At 41.3% G+C, this 23,940-nt stretch overlaps 1 long non-coding RNA gene across 3 annotated transcripts in view; it reads right to left on the bottom strand.

The window, feature by feature from the left end:
• Window positions 1–23,940, bottom strand: part of LOC149985143 (uncharacterized) — a 365,461-nt gene that overhangs the window by 70,247 nt on the left and 271,274 nt on the right. For all 3 annotated transcript variants that reach the window (XR_016487080.1, XR_016487078.1, XR_016487079.1), the window contains exon 3: window positions 13,115–13,176. This is a non-coding gene — a long non-coding RNA (uncharacterized LOC149985143). The remainder of the gene's footprint in view (window positions 1–13,114; window positions 13,177–23,940) is intronic.

Genomic DNA, 23,940 nt, shown 5'->3' on the forward strand with positions numbered 1-23,940 from the left:
CTGAGAGAACCACATTTAGAGCAAAAAGTATTTTTTTTACCTCCCTACTGAAATACAAACAGAAGCACAAATCCTATGATAACCTGAGTTAGCGCAAGTGAGTAGCTGACCTGAGTAGCGCAAGTGAACAACAAACATGGTTTCTAAAAACAAATAAAGTAATACCTCATGACACAACGCCTCTCCCCCATGTGACCTAATTCTTGTGTATATGTACTGACATGTATGTGTAACATAGATGCACAACACAGACTACATGTAAATGTTGTAAAATGTGTGTAAATGGTAAAGTATTTGTATGTACTGTTGTATTCATTATGTGTCGGACCCCAGTAAGACTAACTGTCACCATTGGAGTCGGTTAATGGAGATCCTAATAAATCAGATCAAATAAATTAAAAACGTCATCCATGAAGCTCACCTGATTGTCCTCAACAACTTCTGTTTCCCCTGACTGTTAGGAAGTAAGGTCTTAAAGGAAAATTATGTTTTGTTAAGTCCACTGTTGACATGCTAAATGTTAAATGTTTTGCTTGTCAGCCATTACATTTTCAAGATTTGTAACTTTCAAAATACAGAAAACTATAACGTATTCACTGAGAGTTGAGAAGTAGGTGCAAGTGGTAAGTTTATGATAACAAATACCATGAAACAATACACCATAGGTGTAGCATCTACAGTCGTGGCCAAAAGTTTTGAGAATGACACAAATCTACATTTTCAGAGTCTGCTGCCACAGTTTGTATGATGGCAATTTGCATATACTGCAGAATGTTATGAAGAGTGATCAGATGAATTGCAATTAATTGCAAAGTTCCTCTTTGCCATGCAAATTAAGTGAATCCCCCAAAAACATTGCCTCTGCATCTCAGCCCTGCCACAAAAGGACCAGCTGACATCATGTCAGTGATTCTCTCGTTAACACAGATGTGCGTGTTGACGAGGACAGGGCTGGAGATCACTCTGTCATGCTGATTGAGTTCGAATAACAGACAAGAAGCTTCAAAAGGAGGGTGGTGCTTGGAATCATTGTTCTTCCTCTGTCAGCCATGGTTACCTGCAAGGAAACACGTGCCGTCATCATTGCTTTGCACAAAAAGGGCTTCACAGGCAAGGATATTGCTGCCAGTAAGATTGCACTTAAATCAACCATTTATCGGATCATCAAGAACTTCAAGGAGAGTGGTTCAATTGTTGTGAAGAAGGCTTCAGGGCGCCCAAGAAAGTCCAGCAAGCACCAGGACCGTCTCCTAAAGTTTATTCAGCTGTGGGATCGGGGCACCACTAGTACAGAGCTTGCTCAGGAATGGCAGCATGCAGGTGTGAGTGTATCTGCACGCACAGTGAGGCGACGGCTTTTGGAGGATGGCCTGGTGTCAAGAAGGGCAGCAAAGAAGCCACTTCTCTCCAGGAAAAGCATCAGGGACAGACTGATATTCTGCAAAAGGTACAGGGATTGGACTGCTGAGGACTGGGGTGAAGTCATTTTCTCTGATGAATTCCCTTTCCGATTGTTTGGGGCATCTGGAAAAAAGCTTGTCCAGAGAAGACAAGGTGAGTGCTACCATCAGTCCTGTGTCTTGCCAACAGTAAAGCATCCTGAGACCATTCATGTGTAGGGTTGCTTCTCAGCCAAGGGAGTGGGCTCATTCTCAATTTTGCCTAAGAACATAGCCATGAATAAAGAATGGTACCAACACATCCTTCGAGAGCAACTTCTCCCAACCATCCAGGAACAGTTTGGTGACGAACAATGCCTTTTCCAGCATGATGGAGCACCTTGCCATAAGGCAAAAGTGATAACTAAGTGGATCGGGGAACAAAACATTGATATTTTGGGTCCATGGCCAGGAAACTCCCCAGACCGTAATCCCATTGAGAACTTTTTTATTTATTTTATTTTATTTCACCTTTATTTAACCAGGTAGGCAAGTTGAGAACAAGTTCTCATTTACAATTGCGACCTGGCCAAGATAAAGCAAAGCAGTTCGACACATACAACGACACAGAGTTACACATGGAGTAAAACAAACATACAGTCAATAATACAGTATAAACAAGTCTATATACGATGTGAGCAAATGAGGTGAGAAGGCAAAAAAGGCCATGGTGGCAAAGTAAATACAATATAGCAAGTAAAACACTGGAATGGTAGTTTTGCAATGGAAGAATGTGCAAAGTAGAAATAAAAATAATGGGGTGCAAAGGAGCAAAATAAATAAATTAATTAAATACAGTAGGGAAAGAGGTAGTTGTTTGGGCTAAATTATAGGTGGGCTATGTACAGGTGCAGTAATCTGTGAGCTGCTCTGACAGTTGGTGCTTCAAGCTAGTGAGGGAGATAAGTGTTTCCAGTTTCAGAGATTTTTGTAGTTCGTTCCAGTCATTGGCAGCAGAGAACTGGAAGGAGAGGCGGCAAAAGAAAGAATTGGTTTTGGGAGTGACTAGAGAGATATACCTGCTGGAGCATGTGCTACAGGTGGGAGATGCTATGGTGACCAGCGAGCTGAGATAATGGGGGACTTTACCTAGCAGGGTAAACTTGTGGTCAATCCTCAAGAGGCGGGTGGACAAACAAAACCCCACAAATTCTGACAATCTCAAAGCATTGATTATGCAAGAATGGGCTGCCATCAATCAGGATGTGGCACAGAAGTGAATTGACAGCATGCCAGGGCGGATTGCAGAGGTCTTGAAAAAGAAGGGTCAACACTGCAAATATTGACTCTTTGTATCAACTTTATGTAATTGTCAATAAAAGCCTTTGACACTCAAGAAATGCTTGTAATTATACTTCAGTATTCCATAGTAAAATCTGACAAAATTATCTAAAGACATTGAAGCTGCAAATTTTGTGAAAATGTATATTTGTGTCATTCTCAAAACATTTGGCCATGACTGTAGACATTACCCTTAAAAACAGGGCCTACCTTGCTTGGCATGGATTCAGCCTCCTCGCTGTCCGTATGTACTCCAGGTTCTGATTGCAAATGAAAATGACAAATGTGTCCTTGGTGCCCCCCAGCCAGTGTCTCAACTCCTCTCATGCCAACTTCACTGCCAAGAGCTCTCGGTCACAGACGTTGTAATTCCTCTCTGCAGGGGACAGTTTCTTAGAGTAATACACACACGGATACAATTTTTGTGGATTACCTTGTCGTTGACACAGAACTGTCACGCCCACCTCTGAAGTGTCCACCTCCACCATAAAGGATATTGTGGGATCTTGGTGTTTGAGCAATGGGGAGGAGGCAAAACATCCCTTGAGTAGGCTGAAACCCTCGTTAGCTGCTGGACTCTACAAGGGGACCACCCTTGAGGAGAGCAGTGAGAGGAGCGGCGATGGAGCTGAAGTTCCTGATGAAACGGCAGTAGAAGTTGGCAAACCCCAAAAAACGTTGTAAACCCTTAATGGTGGTTGGGATTGGCCATGACCTGACCACATCTACCTTCTTGACATCCATCTTCACTCCTTGTGGGCTGATTTGGTAGCCAAGAAAGGAGGCAGCCTCCTGATGAAACTTGTACATCTCAGACTTGGCAAAAAGCTGTTTAGCCAGGAGGCCTTCCAGGGCTACTCGGACGTGAGCGATGTGATCCGCCAAGGTTACCGAATAGATCAGGATGTCCACGCAGGAGAAGTGGATCTGCAGATGAAACCTTGTTGGAGCGCCTCATGGAGGTTTGGCTTGGGTTTCAGCCACCTACAGAGGGTAGATGTGTCTGTGCGAGGGAGCAGAGCCTGAAAGCAGGTTGATGCTTTCCAGGTTTTGGAAAATACCTCTAGCCGCTCCTGGTGTATCTCCGGGATGTTGGGCTGAAGGGCAACCACAGGACTCTCAACCGACATGGAACTTCAGGGGACGGGGAAGCAGGTCCTCTGGCACTTGGGTGCCCAGTCTGTGATTTTCATCCTCAACCATGAGATGCTGTGGTTGTGGCGTTAAAACCAATGGAGGCCAAGGTGATGAAGAAGGGGATGTTCTCCTGATGAATGGACTCCATGGTGAAGGTGAGCGGTTTGGTGACGTGCGTGACGGTCCCGGAACCTAACAGACAATTATCAAGGGATTGAACAGGGTAAAGGCAGGAGAGCGGTTATGAGGTGTGGTTGAGAGAGGAGGCAAGGGTCTGGACTATAAAGTTCCTTGCGGCACCGGAATCCATTAATGCTGTAGAAACAGTACACGAGGGACAGTGAAATAGTGCGATCAACACCAAAAAGTGTTTGGCGCAAAGTGATGAAGAGGGGTTACTCACACCTGCCCCAGGAGGTGGAAAATCATGTGACCGTCCCTCTGCTCTCGTGGAGTTAGGACGTAGCGGATGCCGCTGGAACTGCCCTCCTTGAACACAAAAGAGACAGAGCCCCAGCTGTCTCCGTCTGCGTCGCATGTGACCCAGACTTCCATAGGGTCAGGCTCTGATCCAAAGTGTTCACTGAGGGAGGCAGAGAAGTGATGACAGTGCCAACGCTCCCGAAGAAGGTTATCTAGACAAATGGCCATCGCAATGAGTGAGTCCAAGGAGAAGTTGTCGTCTCGACAGGCATTCTGTCTGAACCTTCTCGCACAGTCTTCTGAATAGCATATGAAGCGCTGGCTCATTCCACCCGCTGGATGCTGCATACTCGGCATCCATCTGGTCCTGCTGCCACTGTTGTAGGCGCTCACCCCACTCTCTGCCCTCTGGTGGATGATCGAAGGTACCTCTACACCGAGCCATGAACCCCTCATACAAATCCAGAACCTCCTCTGCACTCCGCAGAGAAATAACCATGGCAACATCGGACCTCTCGGTGGTAAGAGCTCCCATTTTGTGCGAAAGAGGCAGCACTGTAGTAGGAAGCCACGGCATTTAGATGGGGTGCTGTCATATTTATCCGGGAAGGACAAATGGGCATTGTTGACCTGGGCAGGTTGCTGAATGGGCTGGTGTGCTGATCCGCTGGGTCGACAAGTATCCTCCGCTAGTTGAAAGCAATGCCTCTCGGGAATGTTTGAGACATTGAACACCGCGAAGAACCTCTTCCATAGCCGTCCCCAGTTGTGCCAGCTGGTTGCTCGTCTGGGAGATGTTCTATTTTTCTGCTGCCTCCATTTTGAGAGACAGTATTCTGTAACATAAACACTGGGAGTCGAGAAGCAGGTGAAGATGGTAAGTTTAATATAACAAATACCATGGAACGATACAACATAGGAGTAGCGTCTAGACATGAACAACATAAACAATACTGCTTGGGGAAGGAACCTAAGGGAGTGCGAGATAAAGGTGAGGTAATGGTGTGCTTAATGATGAAGTGCAGGTGTGCGTAATGATGGCTCCCAGGACCAGTGGTTAGTAAACCAGCAATGTCTAATGCCGGAGGGGAGGAGAGGGAGTAGATGTGACAAAATCATCCCTGTATGATTCAATTTGTTGGTGAAGTCTGTACTATTACATCCGGCCTAACAGCAGTCTTCAGACACAAAATCTACACCCGGCATGAAGTCCCTATTAAGCATCGTCTCTACAGGCTGTGCCCCGCCAAATTGACGGTTCTCAATGAACAGCTCAAGATCATGTTGGCAAATGGCTTTGTGGAGCCTTCATTTTCTGGATGGGCTGGTTTGTTCTCCTTCTATGTCATGCCTTTTGGTTTGAAGAACATTCCAGCAACCTTCTAAATGCTGATGGAGACTGCCCTGCGAGACCTGAAGGGAAAGAATTGTCTTGTGTACCGGGATGACATAATAATTTTCTCCTCCTCTGTCTATGCAAGGCATACAGTCCATGTTTGACAGACTAAAGGCAGCTGGTTTCACCCTGAACTTCAAGAAGTGTAATTTCTGCTTGACTGAGCTCAAGTTCCTTCGTCAGGTGGTCAATGCAGATGGTATCCATGTAGATCCAGCCAAAGTTGCAGCGGTGCAGGAGTTCCCAGTTCCCATCTCCCTGAAAGCTGTCCAACCTGGATGGTACCGTAGGTTTGTGCATGACTTTTGAAATGTCGCTGAACCACTCAACCACCTAAAGAAGAAGGGGGTGGACTTTTGCATGCCAGAGCGCATTTGAAACACTCAAATACAGTCTCATTACTCCTCCAGCCTGAATGCTCATCTCATCGTACACACAGATGCACAACAAACAAGACCTGGAACAGAAGAGGTTATTGCCTATGCAAGTCAAACATTGAATTATTTAACGACTGAATGAGGGGTCTCACTGTGGTCTGGGCTCTAGAGAAATGGATCTATTACCACGCTACCCTGCAGTGGGTTATGTTATCAGACAAGATCTACAGCCATAAGATGTTGGACTTCATCATTGAGTGCTGCAAAGAAAAACTGAATGTTACCAGATGCCCTCTCTCGGATTACAGAGGTCGCATCTGTCTGTCCTCCATTGTGCAGAACTTACACCATCGCTAAGGGTCAAGATGACTCTTTCCCTCTGGATTATGAGTGTGTGTGGAGAGCACAGCAGAATGAAACCCCAATAATGAAGATCCACAAGAAATCCGTCAGAGAAAAACTTTTAGAGAAGCTTAAGTGTGAAGTTCACCATAGTTCAGGATAAAGGGTATATAGTAACTCAGATAGGAGAGCACAGCACCCATTACTGTGTTTACATCTCCTCCACATTGACATGATCCAAGCTCGTCATGACAACCCCATGAGTGGCCATCTTGAAATCTTCTAAACCTGCCAAAGATAACAGGAGGTGGTGTACTGGCCAGGTATGTGGGTGGATACCAAGAAGTTTGTATAGCAGTATGATGTCTGCCAGAGGTACAAACCAGACATTGGCAGACATGCCAGAAAACTGCTGTTCGGAATTCATATTCTCTCTGACTGAGGTCCGCAGTTTATCTCAGGAATCTGCAAAGAGCTCTGTACCTAATGGGGTGTAATTTCCAAACTGACCAGAGCCTTCCATCCTCAGACCAACCTGACCGAGAGGGTAAACCACACCCTAAAGGGGATGATTGCTTCAATCCCATGGATTACTAGCAAAAAAGCTTTTGTCAAACAAAACAAACCAAGGAGTGTGTCGGACAGTCAAATATAACTTTAAACCTTGAGTTGCCTACAAGAGCTTTCCACACCTGGGTCGTGCAATTTTTGCACAATATTCTTTTCAAAATTCTTCAAACTCTGTCAAAGTGGTTGTTGATCATTGCCAGACAAAACTTTGACTCGGCCACTCAATTTGACTTTGTGTTTTAGGTTATTGTGCTGCTGAAAGGTGAATTCATCTTCCAGTGTCTGGTGAAAGCAGACTGAACCAGGTTTTCCTCTAGAATTTTGACTGTGCTTAGCTCCATTTCATTTATTTTGTATCCTTAATGATTGCAAGCATACCCATAACATGATGCAGCCACAACTATGCTTGAAAATATAGAGAGTATTACTCAGTAATGTGTTGTATTTGATTTGCCCCAAACATAAGACTATGTATTCTGGACAAAAAGTTAATTGCTTTGCATATATATATGCAGTATTACTTAAATCTCTTGTTGGAATATTATTATGTACAAGCTTCCATCTTTTCACACTGTCAATTAGGTTAGTATTGTGGAATAACTAAAATGTTGTTGATCCATTCTCAGTTTTCTCCTATCACAGCAATTAAACCCGGTAACAGTTTTAAAGTCACCATTGGCCTCATGGTGAAATCCCCGATTGGTTTTCTTCTTCTCTGGCAACTGCTTTTGGAAGAACGCCTGTATCTTTGTAGCAACTGGGTGTATTGACGAACCATCTTATAGTTTAGTTAATAACTTCACCCTGCTCAAACAGATATTCAATGTCTACTTTTTTTTGACCAATCTACCAATAGGTGCCCTTCGTTGCGAGGCATTGGAAAACCTTTCTGGTCTTTGTGGTTGAATCTGTGTTTGAATGAGGGACCTTATATTTAATTTTATGTGTAGGGTACAGAGATGAGGACACATTTTTACTCCTGAACTTATTTAGGCTTGCTATAACAAAAGGGGTTGAATACTTATAGACTCAAGGTATTTCAGCTTTTCATTTGTCATTATTTAATGTAGTTTTTTTGGATAAACAAAATTCCACTTTGAATTATTATTAATAAAGGACTTGTGTGTCTTATTTTATCCTGTACACTTATTTTTTTACATTTGTGTTTCATTAGAGATGTATTATTTGATTTGATTGCAAAATTAGCACCCAGTAGTGTAGGGGATGTACAGTGCCTTGCGAAAGTATTCGGCCCCCTTGACCTTTGCGACCTTTTGCCACATTTCAGGCTTCAAACAAAGATATAAAACTGTATTTTTTTTGTGAAGAATCAACAACAAGTGGGACACAATCATGAAGTGGAACGACATTTATTGGATATTTCAAACTTTTTTAACAAATCAAAAACTGAAAAATTGGGCGTGCAAAATTATTCAGCCCCCTTAAGTTAATACTTTGTAGCGCCACCTTTTGCTGTGATTACAGCTGTAAGTCGCTTGGGGCATGTCTCTATCAGTTTTGCACATCGAGAGACTGACATTTTTTCCCATTCCTCCTTGCAAAACAGCTCGAGCTCAGTGAGGTTGGATGGAGAGCATTTGTGAACAGCAGTTTTCAGTTCTTTCCACAGATTCTCAATTGGATTCAGGTCTGGACTTTGACTTGGCCATTCTAACACCTGGATATGTTTATTTTTGAACCATTCCATTGTAGATTTTGCTTTATGTTTTGGATCATTGTCTTGTTGGAAGACAAATCTCCGTCCCAGTCTCAGGTCTTTTGCAGACTCCATCAGGTTTTCTTCCAGAATGGTCCTGTATTTGGCTCCATCCATCTTCCCATCAATTTTAACCATCTTCCCTGTCCCTGCTGAAGAAAAGCAGGCCCAAACCATGATGCTGCCACCACCATGTTTGACAGTGTGGATGGTGTGTTCAGGGTGATGTGCTGTGTTGCTTTTACACCAAACATAACGTTTTGCATTGTTGCCAAAAAGTTCAATTTTGGTTTCATCTGACCAGAGCACCTTCTTCCACATGTTTGGTGTGTCTCCCAGGTGGCTTGTGGCAAACTTTAACCAACACTTTTTATGGATATCTTTAAGAAATGGCTTTCTTCTTGCCACTCTTCCATAAAGGCCAGATTTGTGCAATATACGAGTGATTGTTGTCCTATGGACAGAGTCTCCCACCTCAGCTGTAGATCTCTGCAGTTCATCCAGAGTGATCATGGGCCTCTTGGCTGCATCTCTGATCAGTCTTCTCCTTGTATGAGCTGAAAGTTTAGAGGGACGGCCAGGTCTTGGTAGATTTGCAGTGGTCTGATACTCCTTCCATTTCAATATTATCGCTTGCAGAGTGCTCCTTGGGATGTTTAAAGCTTGGGAAATCTTTTTGTATCCAAATCCGGCTTTAAACTTCTTCACAACAGTATCTCGGACCTGCCTGGTGTGTTCCTTGTTCTTCATGATGCTCTCTGCGCTTTTGACGGACCTCTGAGACTATCACAGTGCAGGTGCATTTATACGGAGACTTGATTACACACAGGTGGATTGTATTTATCATCATTAGTCATTTAGGTCAACATTGGATCATTCAGAGATCCTCACTGAACTTCTGGAGAGAGTTTGCTGCACTGAAAGTAAAGGGGCTGAATAATTTTGCACGCCCAATTTTTCAGTTTTTGATTTGTTAAAAAAGTTTGAAATATCCAATAAATGTCGTTCCACTTCATGATTGTGTCCCACGTTGTTGATTCTTCACAAAAAAATACAGTTTTATATCTTTATGTTTGAAGCCTGAAATGTGGCAAAAGGTCGCAAAGTTCAAGGGGGCCGAATACTTTCGCAAGGCACTGTATATGTATATGTACTTAATGGCATATCTCAGGCTGGACACTATGTCATTCAGGATCTTTAGTCTCCACCGAGTGTTGTTAACACCCCCCCGTTCCCCTTATCCTACAGTCGGTGGAGAAACCAAATGTTGAGTGGTTAGAGTCTTCAGAAGTGTAAGGATAATTAGGGGTCTGAAACTACGGTATTTGGTGCAGTGTCTGCCATGCATATTGAATCCTTCAAAAAGACTGACTGCTGCTAATATGGTTATTATATATTTATATCCACTGCTGTGGAATGTGGGGTGTCTAATTATTCAGTCCCGTTGGTGGGAATTTGTTGTCTGTTTGTCACCAGAAGAAATCTGTGTTCCCCGGCCACTCACAGGTTTCAGGCAGAGCCCGTGTCTAATGAGGCTTAGCTATTATATAGGCCAAGTCACACTGTTTAGCTATGGAGGCAGGCAGGGGACTGACTTTGGCAGCATGATTGTATAATTAGGGTCTGACTGTGGAAATCACAGTCATCCAAAGTATATATTGAGTGTAATCAGAGAGATAAGGTATGACAAGTCATTTTTCCCTCAAGCATAACAGTGTTTGCTCACATCACTGTAAGTTGATAAGTTATTGTTCTATCTGGAGACGTAACGTGAAAAAAGACAACCCTGACTTCATTGCTTTTCTTAATAGGCCACAGAAAGACTCATCCAATAGTAGGAGGTCTACTTGCAAACTAATGATGAACATATAAATAAATAAATGACAACCTCATTCACCACCAATATGTACAACCACCATTTTGCATCAGCACACTCAGCTCATCTATTGAAATGGAAATGTTATGGAAATATTCCATACAATATGTCTTCAGAGATATTATTATGGATTATTATGAAGTTATGTTAGCACCAGATTTGTTCAATGAGGTCATGGAGGACATTTAGGTAAATGTATTCAGATCGTAGGAAATGATGATATCTTTAATGATGGAAATTGTATCATGATGGTAAGAAATAAACATCTAAAGTTAATTGGCAGTTGCATCAGATCTGCTTATACCAAGAAATATTTGTTTGAGCTTTATTGCAATACAAATAAAAATGGTGCTAGCCCTGTGTTTTGCCTCCAAATCAACAAAGAAAGTAGTCTGACAATATTGTAATTGTTTGTACAGAGGGATAAGTATAGTTTGTATCTGGCTTTAGAGTTTTGGCTGGGTCGGTTGCAAACTGTGTAGGTTGTGTGACCCTAATCAGGGGTTGATTCACAGGCAAGCCTCTACCCCCTCACAGTCTAGACTGACATGGCATCCTCAGGTTTATGTCATGCAGCTCAGCCATACCAGTAGAGTTCAGTTGGGTGCAGGTGTGGACAACTGAGCTGGGGGAATTCTCCATTACCAGTGGGTGGAGCCAACATGCAGGTAAATAGCAGACTTCACAGACAATTAAGGCTCCTCAGACCATGACAATATTAAATGATTAGTGCAATTTCCATGGTCAATATATTCCACATGTCATATTGATATCATATGCAACAAACCCAGTTCTCCTAGATCGTAGGCAAACTTGCTCTCTACTGCCCCCATAGTGTTAACCAACTTGGGGGAGATCATAACTAGCTTACCTAGGCAAGAGTTGATGCAATATAATGTCCCATTACATGTCATTGGGGGGGTCATACTGATAAGAAGACAGTGCTTAGATGACTTGTGTATAATTTGCAAGTATATGATGCCTTTATTCCTGGATTGAAAACACCTCCCTTGCTTTCTGGGGTGTGATAGATACATGCCATTAGTCAGACATCAGCGAACACTTTAAAATAGGAGGCTAATTGCAGGTAGTAAATAGAAGGAAAACATAGCCAGGAGGGTGCCTCAGAAAAAAATATTTCACCACCAAAATGTAATGACCCATGAGCTATTAACAACAGCTAATAACAACCTAGAAAAATGGGTCTCAAAAATCTTACATTTGGATCTACAGTACTGAATAACAGGTCTCAGAAGTAGGTCTTAATCCCGAATGGTAATCTGACGATTTGTACGCTCCAGATTGTTCTGCAACACCCCCCTATTTATTGCTATAGCAACAGGTGGTATTCCTATAATAATTGTCTCAATGGATATTGATTAAGTGGCATGGCAAATGGTGCGAAGCATAATATGAGCCACACTTTGCTGCACTCTGTGTTTTTCAATGAAGGCCTTTCCCTGGATATGGTAGATTGAGATGATAAAGTTTAACAACATTTTTTTGTGTGTAACGCCACCCAACCAGAAGAACCAACTCCATTCCCAATGACCCCAAGGCGTGCTGAAACACCATTTGCAGTCTTCCCTGGTGATTCCATGTGTGTGTGTGTGTGTGTGTGTGTGTGTGTGTGTGCGTGCGTGCGTGCGTGCGTGTGTTAGTCCCCACAAGGTCAATTGTGGTCTGTTTCAGGAAACTAGGCATAGGTCGCAGGTCACTACATCACAGGAGGGACGTTTGAATGTAAACCCTTTTTATTATCAAAATGCTTTTTTGGCAGAAATGCCTTCTCGAAAATGTGAACATTCATGTGCCTTAATAAAGAACGTGTATGCCATCTGTAAATATGAAATAAATTGTTAAATTATGAGTGTAGTTGGTTTAGCCACAGAAAAAGCCAGCAAACCTTCCTGCTAGCCATGATTGGCTGAGATAATGAGTGGGCTGGACATGCTGAGAGATGAGTTTGGATTGGTCTGCCATATAGCATGCTTCTGTCTATTTGAGCTGGTCAGTATGTGTTGGTAATCTAAAGCAGCATTTTTTATGTATCGCATAGTAAGACTGCATTGCTCTCCACTTTCTGGATGACAGAGGTCAGTGGAAATTGAGTATGATGGCTAAGGAGATGAAGAAAACAACTGTCTCTGGATTACATCTTCAATCCAAGGGCAACCATGGCATCCGCGACAAGAGATGCGTCCATCTATGATGTACTGGTAAGAAAGTAGCTTCATTTCAAGTTAAAGTGTCTGTTAACCTTTCTGATCTCCCCATCCCGGATCCGGGTTCGTGAATACAGACTCAAGCTCATTACCATAACGCAACGTTAACTATTCATGAAAATCGCAAATGAAATGAAATAAATATGCTAGCTCTCAAGCTTAGCCTTTTGTTAACAACACTGTCATCTCAGATTTTCAAAATATGCTTCTCAACCATTGCAAAACAAGCATTTGTGTAACAGTATTGATGGCTAACGTAGCATTTAGCATTAGCATTCAGCTGGCAACATTTACACAAAAAAACAGAAAAGCATTCAAAAAAATCATTTACCTTTGAAGAACTTCAGATGTTTTCAATGAGGAGACTCTCAGATAGCAAATGTTCAGTTTTTCCTGAAAGATTATTTGTTTAGGACAAATCGCTCCGTTTTCTGCGTCACGTTTAGCTATGAAAAAACCCCTGTATCCAGGATTGTGTAAATCTATCAGCAAGCTCATTAGCATAACACAACGTTAACTATTTATGAAAATCGCAAATGAAATGAAATAAATATGCCATCTCTCAAGCTTAGCCTTTTGTAAACAACACTGTCATCTCAGATTTTCAAAATATGCTTCTCAACCATAGGAAAACAATCATTTGTGTAAAAGTAGCTAGCTAGAGTTAGCATTTCGCGTTAGCATTTAGCGTTAGCATTAGCGTTAGCATCCAGCACGCAACATTAACAAAAACATAAAAGCCTTCAAATAAAATCATTTACCTTTGAAGAACTTCTGATGTTTTCAATGAGGATACTCTCAGTTAGATAGCAGATGCTCAGTTTTTCCAAAAAGATTCCTTGTGTATTAGAAATAGCTCCGTTTTATACATCACATTTGGCTACCAAAAAAAATCCATAAATTCAGTCCTCAAAACGCAAACTTTTTTCCAAATGAACTCCATAATATCGACTGAAAACATGGCAAACGTTGTTTAGAATCAATCCTCAAGGTGTTTTTCACATATCTCTTCATTGATACATCGTTCTTGGAAACATGCTTTCTCTCCTGAATCCCAGGAGAAAATGCCTGCACCTGAAGATTACGCACAAATTTAGACAAAGGACACCGGGCGGACCTCTGGAAAATGTAGTCTCTTATGGCCAATCTTCCAATGATATGCCTACAAATACGTCACAATGCTGCTAAGACCTTGGGCGAACGACAGAAAGTGTAGGCTCATTCCTTGCGCAATCACAGCCATATAAGGAGAGAATGGAAAACAGAGCTTCAGAAATTCTGCTAATTCCTGGGTGATGCATCATCTTGGTTTCGCCTGTAGAATGAGTTCTGGGGCACTTACAGACAAAATCTTTGCAGATTCTGAAACTTCAGAGTGTTTTCTTTCCAAAACTGTCAAGAATATGCATAGTCGAGCATCTTTTCGTGACAAAATATCGCGCTTAAAACGGGAACGTTTTTTATCCAAAAATGAAATAGCGCCCCTAGAGCTCTAAGAGGTTAAGTAGCTAACATTGGCTGGCTGGCTCGCTACCTAACTTTAGGTGTGTGGTCTTTTAATTTGTATCTCAGAGCCATTTGTTTGACTACAGTGCCTTGCAAAAGTATTCGGCCCCCTTGAACTTTGCGACCTTTTGCCACATTTCAGGCTTCAAACATAAAGATATAAAACTGTATTTTTTTGTGAAGAATCAACAACAAGTGGGACACAATCATGAAGTGGAACGACATTTATTGGATATTTCAAACTTTTTTAACAAACCAAAAACTGAAAAATTGGGCGTTCAAAATTATTCAGTGCAGCAAACTCTCTCCAGAAGTTCCGTGAGGATCTCTGAATGATCCAGTGTTGACCTAAATGACTAATGATGATAAATACAATCCACCTGTGTGTAATCAAGTCTCCGTATAAATGCACCTGCACTGTGATAGTCTCAGAGGTCCGTTAAAAGCGCAGAGAGCATCATGAAGAACAAGGAACACACCAGGCAGGTCCGAGATACTGTTGTGAAGAAGTTTAAAGCCGGATTTGGATACAAAAAGATTTCCCAAGCTTTAAGCATCCCAAGGAGCACTGTGCAAGTGATAATATTGAAATGGAAGGAGTATCAGACCACTGCAAATCTACCAAGACCTGGCCGTCCCTCTAAACTTTCAGCTCATACAAGGAGAAGACTGATCAGAGATGCAGCCAAGAGGCCCATGATCACTCTGGATGAACTGCAGAGATCTACAGCTGAGGTGGGAGACTCTGTCCATAGGGCACAAATCTGGCCTTTATGGAAGAGTGGCAAGAAGAAAGCCATTTCTTAAAGATATCCATAAAAAGTGTTGTTTAAAGTTTGCCACAAGCCACCTGGGAGACACACCAAACATGTGGAAGAAGGTGCTCTGGTCAGATGAAACCAAAATTGAACTTTTTGGCAACAATGCAAAACGTTATGTTTGGCGTAAAAGCAACACAGCTCATCACCCTGAACACACCATCCCCACTGTCAAACATGGTGGTGGCAGCATCATGGTTTGGGCCTGCTTTTCTTCAGCAGGGACAGGGAAGATGGTTAAAATTGATGGGAAGATGGATGGAGCCAAATACAGGACCATTCTGGAAGAAAACCTGATGAAGTCTGCAAAAGACCTGAGACTGGGATGGAGATTTGTCTTCCAACAAGACAATGATCCAAAACATAAAGCAAAATCTACAATGGAATGGTTCAAAAATAAACATATCCAGGTGTTAGAATGGCCAAGTCAAAGTCCAGACCTGAATCCAATCGAGAATCTGTGGAAAGAACTGAAAACTCTTGTTCACAAATGCTCTCCATCCAACCTCACTGAGCTTGAGCTGTTTTGCAAGGAGGAATGGGAAAAAATTTCAGTCTCTCGATGTGCAAAACTGATAGAGACATACCCCAAGCGACTTACAGCTGTAATCGCAGCAAAAGGTGGCGCTACAAAGTATTAACTTAACGGGGCTGAATAATTTTGCACGCCCAATTTTTCAGTTTTTGATTTGTTAAAAAAGTTTGAAATATCCAATAAATGTCGTTCCACTTCATGATTGTGTCCCACTTGTTGATTCTTCACAAAAAAAATACAGTTTTCTATCTTTATTTTTGAAGCCTGAAATGTGGCAAAAGGTCGCAAAGTTCATGGGGGCCGAATACTTTCGCAATGCACTGTAGCTAACATTGAACCTGGTTGGATAGCTACCTGCAGATTCATGCAGGATAGTAATGACATGATTTGGAATTATGGTTAATTGTTCAGCTAGCTAGCTAGCTACATGTCTTAACAAAATACTTTACTATGCAAGTATCCATTTCAATAGAATGTCACTGCGACAATTGTTGATAGACGTTGGTTAGATACCTAAAGATTCATGCAGGGTAGTAACGTCATGAGTTGTGATTATGGTTAATTGTTTAGCTAGTTAGCTACATTTCTTAACAAAAGACTATGCAAGTAACCTTTTCGGGTGTGTTCGAAAATTCAATCTGGCAATCTACTCTGATTTCGGAGCACTCCATCTGAATGTGCCAGAGCGCCGAATAACTGATGAATTTACGAGCGCTCAACACCCTATGAATATGTTCGGTGTGAGTAATCATTGTGAGGGCAGAACATTCGGATCAACGCTACTCATCGGCTAGAGTGTCCAGTGTGCGCCCTATTACATATCGATATACATTTTCAATTTGTTAAAAAGTTTTATGGTATGTAATTGCTTTTTTGTTTTTACACTTAATGATAATTTCTAAATAATATTTCAATTCTATCTTACACAATGTGAAGAGGGGTTTATTCTTCGCCCACTTTATTTGGCAAATAAATTATATGCCATGAAAAAGAAACAAATTAACAATGAAAGTGTAATCAAGGTCCATATAATTTGGATCAAAATAAAACATAATATCAGAGTCTTTCAAATCAACATTAACATTAACATTAAGTGAGTTCCAAGTATCTCAAACGGTCGCCCAGCGTGAGTTTTTTTATGCATGTGATGTTAGAAAGCTCTCTCCATTCCAGAATGAGATTTTTACGCAACAGTACATTTAATCCGCGCTGCCCTCAAACCAAGGCACGCAGCCTGTTTTTAACTTGTCAATTTTAAATTATTTTCAAACAAGTCTTTATTTTCTAAGAACAGTTTGAATTGAGGTGTGTTCCGCCTCCTCATTCACTCACATCAAAGTGTTTCTCACTGTATGTATGGAGCATAAAATATTTGTGTATATTCCTTATAACTGTGGAGACACAAGGTAACGTTTCTCATTTCATAGCATTTAATGCTTATGTAGCTAGCTACATTCTTCTATTAGCTCTGAAAAACAATGCGAATTGCGTCAGAGAAGAATTAGCCTGTGTTGTATTTCGAAGCTTCCCTGGCCTTATGACCCCCAAGTTACACAGCCGTCTAAATCACAGCATGTCAGTGCTAGAGGTGTCACAACATAAACCCTGTTTCAAATCCGGGCTGCGTTTCTATCAAAGTAAGCGCCTTATTACATTATAATGGTTTCTGTTTGTGAACTGTATGTCCAATTAACCTCACTAGGGTAGGGGGCACTATTTTCACCTCCGGATAAAAAGCGTGCCCAAAGTAAACTCCCTGTTACTTAGGCCCAGAAGCTAGGATATGCATTTGGATAGAAAACACTAAAGTTTCCAAAACGGTTAAAATAATGTCTGTGAGTATAACAGAACCCATATGGTAGGCAAAAACCTGAGAAAAATCCATCCATGAAGTGGGATTTTCTTATGTTTGTAGTTTTCCATTGACTGGCTTTACAGTATCCAATGACTTCCTATGGCTTCCACTAGATGTCAGCAGTCTTTAGAAATTGTTTCAGGCTTGTATTCTGAAAAAATGAGAGAATAAGACCATTCTGAATGAGTAGACCCTGCAGTGTCCAAGAGCGCGCCTTTCTTGTTTTTCTTTTATATTGACGAAGCTTTTGTCTGGTTGAAATATTATCGATTATTATTACTAAAAACAACCTGAGGATTGATTATAAACATCGTTTGACATGTTTCTACAAACTTTACAGATACTTTTGGGATTTTTCGTCTGCCTGTTATGACCGCCTTGGAGCCAGTGGATTACTGTCCTCAGATAATCTCATGGTATGTTTTCGCCGTAAAGCGTTTTTGAAATCTGACACAACAGTTGGATTAACAAGAAGTTAATCTTTAAACCGATGTACAACACTTGTATGTTTTTTAAATTTTTATTATGAGTATTTCTGTTTTGGAATTTGGCGCGCTGCAATTTCATCAGATGTTGGCCAGATGGGACGGTAGCATCCCACACCCCCTAGAGAGGTTAAAAAAATACCTTGTTCAGTAATCATCTCACTTGTTAGTTGACGGTGAACTATGCGGCAATTGAGGACAACAATGTCGATCAGATGGAAAAATATCTTCTTTATACCACTTGGTTGTTTTCCGAGTGCATTTTGCAAAGCTCTTTATTATGTCCGCCTTATCCACTGCCGCCATTTTGAGGTTATACTCAAGCAAACAGACTGGTTTGATTTTTCTCTCTCCCGTCAGGTGGTCCACTTTCCCTGTGGCCGATATGGTTGCTGTATGGACAGTGGAGAGGACATGGACGTCTCGTTTGTCATGCCACTTTACTGCCAGCTGTTGACCATTCTCCTTAATCTCCAACTCCCCTCTCTGCATCTTCCTGCATTCAAATGCCGGCATCCCCTTCCTGTTCGACCTGACTGTGCCACAGGCCCCTGTGCTGTTGGAGTGCAAATGCTGGAAGAGTGTGTAACTACTGCAACAATTGTCCACATACAAGTGTGTCCCTTGCTGAGATGAGGAGCCAGCATGATCATCACCACAGACCTGGACACCCCAAACCCCTCATAATGTTGGATGTCAGTGTTGGACCCTGTGTAAACTATAATGTCCTGGACAAATCCTGTCTTCACGTCGCACATGACAAAGAACTTGACCCCAAACCTGTGGCTTTTGGACGGAATATATTGACGGAACGCCAGCCTAACTTTCCATAACATCAGGGACTCATCAATGCATATGTCCTTGTATGGCACAAAGACCCGACCAAATGCTGATGTCAGGCTGGTAAGAACATTTCTTATTTTGTATAATGGGTCATTTAGGATGGCAGTAGCATTGTCGACACAATGCAGGCATCGCACCAGAACTAGGAAGCGGTCTTGGGAAAAGAAGGTGGCAAAGAAGGGAGTTGCAAACATAGGATCTGTGCTCCAGTATTCTCTTGGAGAGTTCTTTACTATCCTCATGAGAAGGACTGTCACCAGGAAAGTATACATTTCACTAATTTTGGTTGTCACCCGTTTAGTGAGATTCCCCCTCACTCCTAGCTTTCTCTTCTCCTGTAGCTCCAAGGCATAGCAATTGGTCTCCACTAATATGTATCCCACCAGCTCCTCTGTCAGAAACAACTTGAAACACTTTGCCTCAGATGGAAATGGCAAGGGGCGTTGCACTCCAGACTGGGACTCATCAAAATAAACAGCAGGGCCAGGAGGGGTGAAATAGCTGGCGGCCTTCCAGCTACCACAGAACTCCTGCACTTTATCCACTGTCGGTCTGCCTCCATCACCACCAGCATCTTCAAAGGGACCTGGGACTTCGTCAGTGGACAAGGTGTCCTCAGATTCAAGGTTCGCAATGGCTACAAGGTTGATGGGCCGCTCCTCACTGTCAGAATCTGATTCCTGACTTTCATACTCAGGGTCATTGTCAGAATTGTTAAAATCTCTAGATTTTCCGTATTTGTGAGTTGTCTGTCTCCTTTTGAAAGACATTGCTAATGCTACCTCACTAGCTACATACATAAACATACATAAACAACAACAGTGAATGGCTCAGAGTGGGAGTGAGCGGTTACGTGATTGACTGCCAGCACGCACCACTTGTGTCAATAAATCACTATCAGAAAATGTTTTGTGTGGTAATTATTTATATATTTACTGTTTTATTCACTTTTTCAAGTACTATTGATAAATCATGCATTACGATTCTTGCTTAGTTTGTAATGGGCACATATTATGTGCCCATTACATTGTGTGTAAAATACGTTTTTGAAGGTTGTACTGATTATAATGAGCTAAGCTAATTCCAGCTGTGTGTGGAGCCAAGTTTGTTGACATACAATGCATTCTGGGTGTCACGTAATTGTCTGTCGGACCAAAGATTTTATAACAAAATGAGGTGAGTAAATGTTCACACATTTTTGAGAACTTCCAGAAGTGAATGGTGGGATGTGAACGATGGTAGACGACACACCAACTTCAACATACATGTTATAAACAGACCAAACTCATCTTGTCTTCTCTTATTATCTTTGGTTTCTGTGAGAAAAAAGCAGGGTGGTGCGCAGAAACAACCCAGCATCGGATTACTTTCGATTTCTAGAAAGTGTTTCACTCAATTATTTCGATCATTGGTGAGCTCACCCGTGATGTGATTAATTATAATAGTAATTGTTATTAGCTAATTCATATTGTAGTTTATGTCAGCCGAGGGTTATAAAAATATGACCGCTTGTGTTACTTGTGTTCGGTTTTGATGACTGTGTTATGCAGTAGATACACTTCTGTGAATTTCTGAACATTGCATCCAAAAATAAACTGCCCACATTCTGGACACAACTTTGTAAGGACTGTGTTTATGCAAAATGTTTCTTAAAAAGCCGGCTCAAATGCTGATTGTTGCTTCATTCGAAACTGGCCGGTCTAAATAAGCATTCTAATCACAGCGGTTTGATCGTACGCTACAGGGACCACTGTAGAATGATCACACCCGTGTGTTGGTACATGTGAAAACGTTAATAGTAGTTTATTTTAAAATATAAGATTCTAACTCACCCCAAAATCTTCTGACATAAGAACATTCCAAAAATAAATGGCCAAGTGTCTCTGGGTCACAATCACAAAATACACATTTGTTATCGATAGCTATTTTGAAACTCTTTTTAATAAAGGTCTTTACAGGGGTGCTTGACTGCTGTTGTTAGCACAGCACGCTTGTATCAACTCTTAAAGAGATTGGTGGGGCTAAAGCTTAAGAGGGTGTGAACAATTTTGAATGGGTGTAGACAAAGAAGGGCTCTCTAGTAGTAATACCAAAACATTCAAAGGCCATTTTCTCAAAAGTGAGTTTACAAGTTTATGAACTTTCAAAGCAAAATTACTTTCTCTTTGTTCCTTAAATGCAATGTATTGTATATAATTTTGTAGCTCTGAGTCTTTACTTTTATCCAAACACAATTTCAAATTTTGATACATAAGACCGATTTGAGTCAGTCGGTCACAAATTATTTTTCTAGGGGGTTTAGGGTTAAGGTTAGAATTAGTATTACACAGAACCCAAACCGGCTGCGCGCGTGCGCCATCATGAATAAATGTATTTTGTCCCCCCACAACAAATGCGATCATGACACGCAGGTTAAAATATCAAAACAAACTCATTAATTTGAGGACAGGTCGAAAAGCATTAAATATTTATGGCAATTTAGCTAGCTAACGTGCACTTGCTAGCTAATTTGTCCTATTTAGCTAGCTTGTTGTTGCTAGCTAATTTGTCATGGGATATAAACATTGAGAATGTTATTTTACCTGAAATGCACAAGATCCTCTACTCCGACAATTAATCCACACATAAAATGGTCGACCGAATTGTTTCTAGTCATCTCTCCTACTTCTAGGCCTTTTCTTCTCTTGACTTTATACTGCGATTGGCAACTTTCATAAATTAGGTGCATTAACACCACTGATCTCGTTCGTCTTTCAGTCACCCATGTGGGTATAACCAATGAGGAGATGGCATGTGGGTACCTGCTTCTATAAACCAATGAAGAGATGGGAGAGGCAGGACTTGCAGCGCGATCTGCATCACAAATAGAACTGACTTCTATTTTAGCCGCGAGCCTTTTGTGGGTGCAATAATTTAATAATATAGATTTCTTAATTTATTTTGTAACACTCGCGCACGCGATGTGAGCAGTGTAGTCAGCCTGTTAGGGTTAGAATTACGTTAAGTGTTAGGGTTAGGAGCTAGGGTTATTGTTAGGGTTATTGTTAGGGTTAAGGTTAAGGTTAGGGTTAGGGTAAGAATACGGGTTAGGGGTAGGGGTTAGAGAAAATAAGATTTAGAATGGGACTGAATTGTGTGTCTCCACAAGGTTATCTGTACAAGACTGTGTGTTTGTGCGTGCATACGTGTACCACTAATGAGAGGGTAGAGAAACAAGAGAGCTTCTAAGTTTATTTCTGCCAAGACTACTGTAATGTACATGGAGGGTTAATGTTTATACTCAGAGGTTATATTGAAACATGATCAGTAAAAAAACAGATTCCAATTTAAAAAAATATTTGCATGACAAACACAACAGAAAACAAATGTCTGCAGAGCCAAAACGAGGCAACACGTTGTGATATTCATGCAATTGCTATGATTTTCTTCTTAGCTTCTCAACTATGTTAGACTGTTTGGATCTGTAACTTCAAACAATTCTGAATCTGACAATGCATAAACCATTTCCTCTCAGCCCTGTCACATATCTAAACTGATAGTAAGTGACTTTCAACTGCTTTGATACATTTTTAATTAAAGATAGTAAAGCACAGGAGGGATCTGTTTTGAAGACATGCCATTCTTTTTTATCACTGTTACACCAGTGCGTGCACTACACTGGCTGAACTACTTTTATGTTTTGTTGATAGTCAAAGCTTTTTAAACAGTCTCGTTTTACATATTTTGCTTCAGTTTGTTTCAAGTACTTTAAATGTATGGATATCAAAGTAATTAGACATAAGCATAAAATACATTCTGGAATATTTCTCTCTGTCTACCTTTGTCTAAACAACTAGCCTCATGCAAAGCGTCAGTACCAGAGCATGATGGGAAATGTAGTATACATAGTAACTGTATTTTTACCCCCTTTTCTCCCCAATTTCGTGATATCCAATTGCGATCTAATTACGATATTGTCTCATCGCTGCAACTCCCCAATGGGCTCAGGAGAGGCTACGGTCGAGTCATGCGTCCTCTGAAAAATGACCCACCTAACCCGCCCCTTAACCTTTTGCGTGTAGGGGGTAGTATTTTTGTTTTTGTCTGTGAGTATAACAGAACTGATATTGCAGGCTGATATTGCCTGAGGAAAATCCAATCAGGAAGTGCCTCTTATTTTGAAACCTCTCTGTTCCTGTGCATGCCTATCCTCCATTTAAATGGATATCAACCAGATTCCTTTTTCTATGGCTTCCCTAAGGTGTCAACAGTCTTTAGACATAGTTTCAGGCTTTTATTTTGAAAAATGAGCGTGAAGGATCACATTGCGTAAGTGGTGGGGGCTCTAAGAGTGGGTTTTGCGCAACTGAGTAAAGCGGCCATTGTTTCTCCCACTGTTATTGAAAAAGCTACACACTCGGTTGATATATTATCAAATATATATTTTAAAAACAACTTGATGATTGATTATAAAAAACGTTTCACATGTTTCTGTGGACATTATGGATATTATTTGGAATATACGTCTGCGTTGTCGTGACCGCTCTTTCCTGTGGATTTCTGAACATAACGCGACAAACAAACGTTGGTATTTTAGGTATAAAAATAATATTTATGGAACAAAAGGAACATTTGTAGTGTAACTGGAAGTCTCGTGAGTGAAAACATCCGAAGATCATCAAAGGTAAACAATTTTTTTGATTGCTTTTCTGATTTTCGTGACCTAGCTACTTAATGCTTAGTGTACATAATGTTATGTTATGCTATCGATAAACTTACACAAACGCTTGGATTGCTTTCGCAGTAAAGCATAATTTCAAAATCTGAGACAACAGGTGCATTAACAAAAGGCTAAGCTGTGTTTTGCAATATTGCACTTGTGATTTCATGAATATGAATATTTTTTAGTAATATTATTGGACTGTGGCGCTATGCTATTCAGCGGTTGCTGATGACAATTATCCCAGGACCGGGATGGGTAGCGTCAAGAATTTAACACCAGCCCACTTAACCCGGAAGCCAGCTGCACCAATGTGTCGGAGGAAACACAGTTCAACTGACAAGCGTAGTCATCCTGCAGGCTTCTGGCCCGCCTCAAGGAGTCACTAGAGCTTGATGAGCCAAGTAAAGCCCCCT

This window comes from Oncorhynchus mykiss, chromosome 2, assembly GCF_057628025.1.
Source record: "Oncorhynchus mykiss isolate SJ-2025 chromosome 2, ASM5762802v1, whole genome shotgun sequence".
Classification (NCBI taxonomy): domain Eukaryota; kingdom Metazoa; phylum Chordata; class Actinopteri; order Salmoniformes; family Salmonidae; genus Oncorhynchus; species Oncorhynchus mykiss.